This window comes from the organism of the source record quoted next, unplaced genomic scaffold (assembly GCF_019419815.1).
Source record: "Pyrus x bretschneideri cultivar Hongxiangsu unplaced genomic scaffold, Pyrus_bretschneideri_v1 Contig42, whole genome shotgun sequence".
In the NCBI taxonomy this organism is placed as follows: Eukaryota; Viridiplantae; Streptophyta; class Magnoliopsida; order Rosales; family Rosaceae; genus Pyrus; species Pyrus x bretschneideri.
The window spans coordinates 4,114,410-4,120,669 of NW_025999746.1; positions in this window are offsets into that span (position 1 = coordinate 4,114,410).

The window sequence follows — 6,260 nt, forward strand, 5'->3', positions numbered from 1 at the left end:
GTTTTGCTACTTTCATGAGTGAGGTATCTAGGACTTTGATGGAGCATTGATCATTGGATTTGGATCCTACTGGATCCCCTTCTTGGGGATTTTAGGGATCAACGAACATGGATTGTTGATAAAAAATCATGTGGTCTGAATTAAATGTTTTTAATATTTTTAAAAATAAAATATCATCGTTTTACGTGAAAAATATAAAAAATAAAAAAATTGTAATCGCATGATTTTTTATTAATGGTTTGTGTTTGTTGATCCCTAGAATCTCTAGAAAGGGAATCCGGTGAGGATCCAAATCCTTGATCATTGATGCCTGGCTTTCATTGGGAAAGCTGCTGCAGGGCCTACTCTCTCTTTCTCTTTTGATTTTTAGTCTTTTGTGAGCTTCTTTAATTGCTTCTTTGCTTACCAATTTCTTGAGGGATTAAAAAAAACTGAAAATTTGAGATTAGCCTTTGAAACTATATTTTCCTCTACTAAAATCTATTTCTTTTTATTTTCTTGAATAAAGCCATTGACTAATCTTCAACAAATTCTTTAATTAAGTTTGACTTTTCAAATTGTGTATTTTTCGAATGCCTAAACTACCCCTATTAATACTTGGATGGGGTTTTTGGATCAGTTACTTATTATATCCATTTAATTAATTTTATATATTTTACAAAATAATTCATGTCATTCATTGTATATTTAATGTATTAACTTTCAAATTGTTATAACGTGCTAATTGAAAAATAATAATACTAATTTCATAATTTTGTGCATTACATATATAAGTTAATTTACCTACCAACACAACAATAAACCTAAAACAGCTTGGGCTAATATTCCAATCCCTAATACACAAAACAAAAGCTATATGTTCCGCACAATTCTCACCTACAAAATAGTCTAATTTACCTATTACAGCAAACCAAAATTTAAAGGGTCTAGTTTACTTTCAAAATGGTCTAATTTACCTACATGATTTATGTGCATTAGATTAAAAGTTTATTTAATTGCCTACAAGCACAAACCCACAACATTCGAACATTATCTGATATCACTAATTTTTTTTTTTTTTTGGAATAGGTAAATTAATTTCAATGTAAGTAAATTAGTATAATATTAATAAGTAGGTAAATTAATTTAAATGTAGGTAAATTAGTATAATATTTTATAAGTAGGTAAATTAATTTAAATGTTGGTAAATTAGTATAATATTTATATGTAGGTAATTACATGATTCAAAATGCAGGTTTATTAGTATAATATTTTATAAGTAGGTAAATTAATTTGTATGTAAGTAATTACATAATTCAAACAATATTATTTTTTCCGTACAAGATTGTCTTTCTCTTTTAAATTTGGTAAATTAATTTATATATGTTGCTAATATTTATGATACAAGAAAGGTAAAATATCCATATGGATTTAATTGCTCATCATAATTAGGATGAGTAATAACATTTATTGACCAAATTAGGATTCTATGGCATAAGTTGTAATTGTATTGTAATAGTTGGTCATATATTTGTCTACATGGTAGGCTATTTGAAATTTGGGTTTTATTTGAATGTTTAAATTTAGATGGGTTTTTATTTGGAAAATAGGAGTTTCAAGGGTCTATATCTAAAGAACCCTAAAAAAAATACCTGGCTTTCATGTTTGGGGTTTTTTTAAAGAAAATTTTAAGGAAAACTTCTGGTACTGTTTACTTTAACAAAAAATTATATTTTTACATTAAAAAGTCAATCTTGATACTATTCACTTCATCTCCTATTTTGTCCTTTTCATTAAAACTCACAGTTTTCAAATTTTTTTCATTAGTTTTATTTTTTTATTTTTTTGAAAGATAGATTACAGGTTGACACATGCTCTTGAAATTTTCTTTTTGTAATATTGTTAAGTGACTAAGTACATGTGTTTCATTATAATACAATTTGCATGAAACAGATTCATCATAATGTCTCGATCCAATAATATTATGTCATGTGAAAAAAAACTTACATATAACACAACATTAGTGGATTGAAACATAACATTATGTCGATAGTAAACCCGTTGTACACAAGTCCTTTTCCCTCTTCATTTAAAATGCAAGGATTGTAGAAGTGTTCTTTTTGAGTTAAATCTAGTTGAATGAAAGAGGGTAGAAGGAAAATTAACTCATCCTCTTTCTAGAGTGTATACATCTTGTTTTTGCTGGAATTCACACGTGGCAACACAAGATATGTTGTGTACGTAAGTTTTTCGTAAGAAGGTGAAACTTAAATTCAGGTTCCAGATTTGGTCTATCCTTTAAATTTCATACCTTATCCTTTTACTTGCTTGGATCTTGATTTGTTTTTGTTCTTTTGTTTTTTTTGGAAAGGAAAGTGTTATTAGTATTTCAAAAATCTCATTTTATACTTTTCACAAGTTTATTTTTCTTTTTAAATATAGAAAGTTTGAAGTGTAGAATAATAATTTTGGAATGCTAATAACAATTCCCTTTGAAAAAAGAGAATTAGTATTACGATTTAATGATATTTAAGTAAGGTTGCTATTCACACTTATTTTTACTTTTTATGTATTTTTTTTAGTTTTTGAACATCGAATTGAATAAATTGAAGAATATGAATAGACAAAATTTTCAAGAGTATGTGAAAAGTAAAAATAGATGTATGCTTAGCATTATCATATTTTAAAAGTTTTATGTCTGCATATTGGTGATGTTGAGTTTGACACTAGGTTTTCACACAAATTTAAATTAAATTATTATGACTAGTCATTACAAGTTGTACCTAAATATAGAAATACTGCAATTATAGCAATTTTTATATAAAATTAGTGTTGATATTTTGTGTGTAGAATCATAATGTTCCTCTTCTAAAGAATAGACTTGACGTACAAACAAAGATCGGAAAAAATCTTGAATGGGACAGGTCCACCAGGCTTCTGCTTTTCTTTGAAATGCAGTGGGACCAGTACAACTTACCATCCAAACTTAGGAACGACGATCATCTCTAGATCTTTTTTGTGAGGATTCCAAGAATCATTAAATTATATCCGTTTATCGTATGTCGTGTAATTAGAAATTATTTTAAATATTTTTATTTAAAATTAAACATGAACATGTAAACTGACCTTACGATGTACGATAAACGGACATGATTTGAGGATCTTTAGAATCCTCACAAAGAGAATTCGAAGAAGATCCTCATTTCAAATTTAGAACCCATCTTGGCCTAGATAATGGATGGATTGGCGGTAATACCAAAAAGGCTAAGGCCTTCTCCAATTGATCCGGCCAGAGGGCCGAAAATAGCCCAAAATAACACGAAAACCGTCTCCAACTGAGGGTTAGGCCAAAAGGCTTGTGGGCCCCACCGGGACAAAAAAAAAATGAAAAAGGCCAACCGAATGGCCCAACCCAGCCAGCCCCAGGCTAGGCTAGATTTTGAATGCAACGACTACTAGTTGACGTCAGCTAGCCGTTATTGTGACAACCCGTTCCAAATTTTACGTTTTTATTTTATTTTAAAAGCGTGAATTTACGAAATTGCCCTAGAGGTAAGGACTTTGACTTCCGTTGACCATCGACTTGAGAGATGTGGGACTTATTCTTTTAGCATATCCTCGTAATACTCGTTGGTACGAACGTATAGGTGAAAGCCGTTTGCGAGTCCGGATTATAACGGTATAGTTACGGACGTTCGAAATTGGTTATTCAAGGTTTAGTGTTAATTAAATTAAATCCCCACTTTGTGGGGTGAAGCAAAAATCAGAAATGAGGAAAGAAAGAAGAAAAAAAAAAAAAAAAAAAAAAAAAAAAAAAAAAAAGGGAAGTGGCTTTCCCGTCCACCCACACCCACCACAAGTTCCCATTTTCCAAGGCCGATTCCGGCCAACTTCGGTGGAGTTTTTCGATGCCACTACCACCATCTTGAAGCTCTCATTCCCCTCTACAAAAGCCACCCAAGAACCACCTTGATTAACCATGGGATGTGGCGGTTTGAGGCCACGAAAGTTGACGAAAATCAATAGTGCTCCGGCCACCCTTTTCGATTTTCCGGCAAATCGGCAAAGAGATGGCCGATGCCACCACTTGGGGTTTGTAGCCCATCATCCCAGGAGCAAAACACAACCAACCTTGACCCCGTTGGACCACCGTAGACGACGAATCGACGTCGGGAAGTTTTAGGCACCCGCCGACTTTGTGGGAAAAATTGACCATCTTCCATCCACATTTCGACTTCGTGGCAGGTATGAAAGTTGCTCCACTCACTAAGATATTCATTTCTATGAAGTTTGAGAATTTTTGGAAATAGTTGGATTTTCCAACGAGTCGGGGTGGCCGACCGCCACCCGCAGCGGCGCATGGCCAGTGAGCCGCCAATGCTATTTTTAGGTTATGTCGAATGTCTTGAATTCAGTTTTGTTATTTGAATGACATAGGTTGATCGTTGGAACCTAAATTCGTTACGATACGTTACTTGATGAAAATGTGAATCGACAATCCGACCGTTGGATCGTCACCAAACTTGGATACATTATAATGCATAATATTTAAAGATCATAGGAATTTATGGATCGGGAATCCAATGTATGGATCTTCCCGAATTGAATTTGTAAGTTAGTAAAATAAATGTTGACGTCCACTTGATTTTGGGCAAATGGCGGAGATCCAACCGTTGGATCGTAATGAAATTTTAATATGTTATTCTAGAAACATATTGTGGATCGTTGGGAGTTTCAGATTGGAAATCTGATATGCGGATCTTCCAAATCGAGCTATACAGGGTTGTAGACCCTACTGTCGATCTTTGATTGACGGTTGGCTTTTGGTCAATGGGTCTCAAATTATTCTTGAAGGTCCTTGAGGATATGTTTTATGTAAATTATGTATTCTATCGGTAAAACCCTTGAGATGTGATTTGATAATTGGTCACAGGCGACGATAGATGGTGATGTCTCGATGTGCGTGCAAGATAATCATAGCGTGGAATCCAAGTGAGTGGGCAATTTTCTTTCATAGGCATATAATTGATAGTTCCACAAGCACTTTTATAGTGATCTATGCTTGTTACCTACAATTAATCATTTCGAACTACGAATGGCTTGATCCCTGTTTAGGATACATAGGCAATCTAACAAGACGTTAGATGTAGCCATATAATAAATGAGATTAAATAATTGAGACAACAGCCTTGTTTAGTGAATTGAGCAATGTGAGGGACATTGGTGGGAATTATGAGATTTAACTTTATGATTTGGTGATTAAATGTTGATCATAAATCAATGCGTGAATAATCAAGAAATTGAAGTAAGGAAAGGCAAGTATGATAGTTAATGTAACTAGGGTCTAATTGGGCTTATCACTAATGATTACTCTCAAAAGTAAATAGTTTGGGAGTAGGGTGTTATTGATTGTACATGTTATGCCGTATTATATATATTTTGGGAATATCATGAAATGTTTGGGTTTAGATTGCATCATGGCATATTCATATGGATATTACCGAACCTGACTATTGTGAATACTTTGAAGTGCTATATGACGTCGCGGATGCCCAGGTAAGTCTCAGATGAGTACATGTTGATGTTAGTGATGTTAGTGAGTATGATTGTGTTGAGATATAATATAGCACATAAACCTGCACCCCGGTGTTAGTGCTCCCGCCCGTGGCCAGGGCACAGTCCTTCACGTGATGTTCACCTCCCGCACCTTACACTCACCTTGGATCCAAGGTAGGTGCACAGTCCTGTCGTACAGACCACTTTAGGTGGTTTCGATTCGTAGGTGACCCGCGATTATTCGCAGAGTCTTCATGTGATCATAGCACTTGAACGTATTTATTTACACCCAGTCTTGTCGTACAGACCACTTTAGGTGGTTCCGACTCGTGTGCAGGTATACTTATTGAGCTATTGGCTAACCATGATTGATGAGATATGAATAAGTCATACAGGTCACTATAGGTGACTCCGACTTATATGCTAGCCATGATTGATGAGATATGAATAAGTCGTACATGTCACTATAGGTGACTCCAACTTATATGCTAGCCATGATTGATGAGATATGGATAAGTCGTACAGGTCACTATAGGTGACTCCGACTTATATGCTAGCCATGATTGATAAGATATAGATAAGTTGTACATGTCATATTAGATGGCTCCGACTGATATATTATTTTGTATTGATTAAGTTCATTTGGCCTACTTATTATTGCATGGTGGAGTTGATGGCAAACTGTGGTTTTGGCCATTTCTGAGTATGGTTTTGATATATGTATA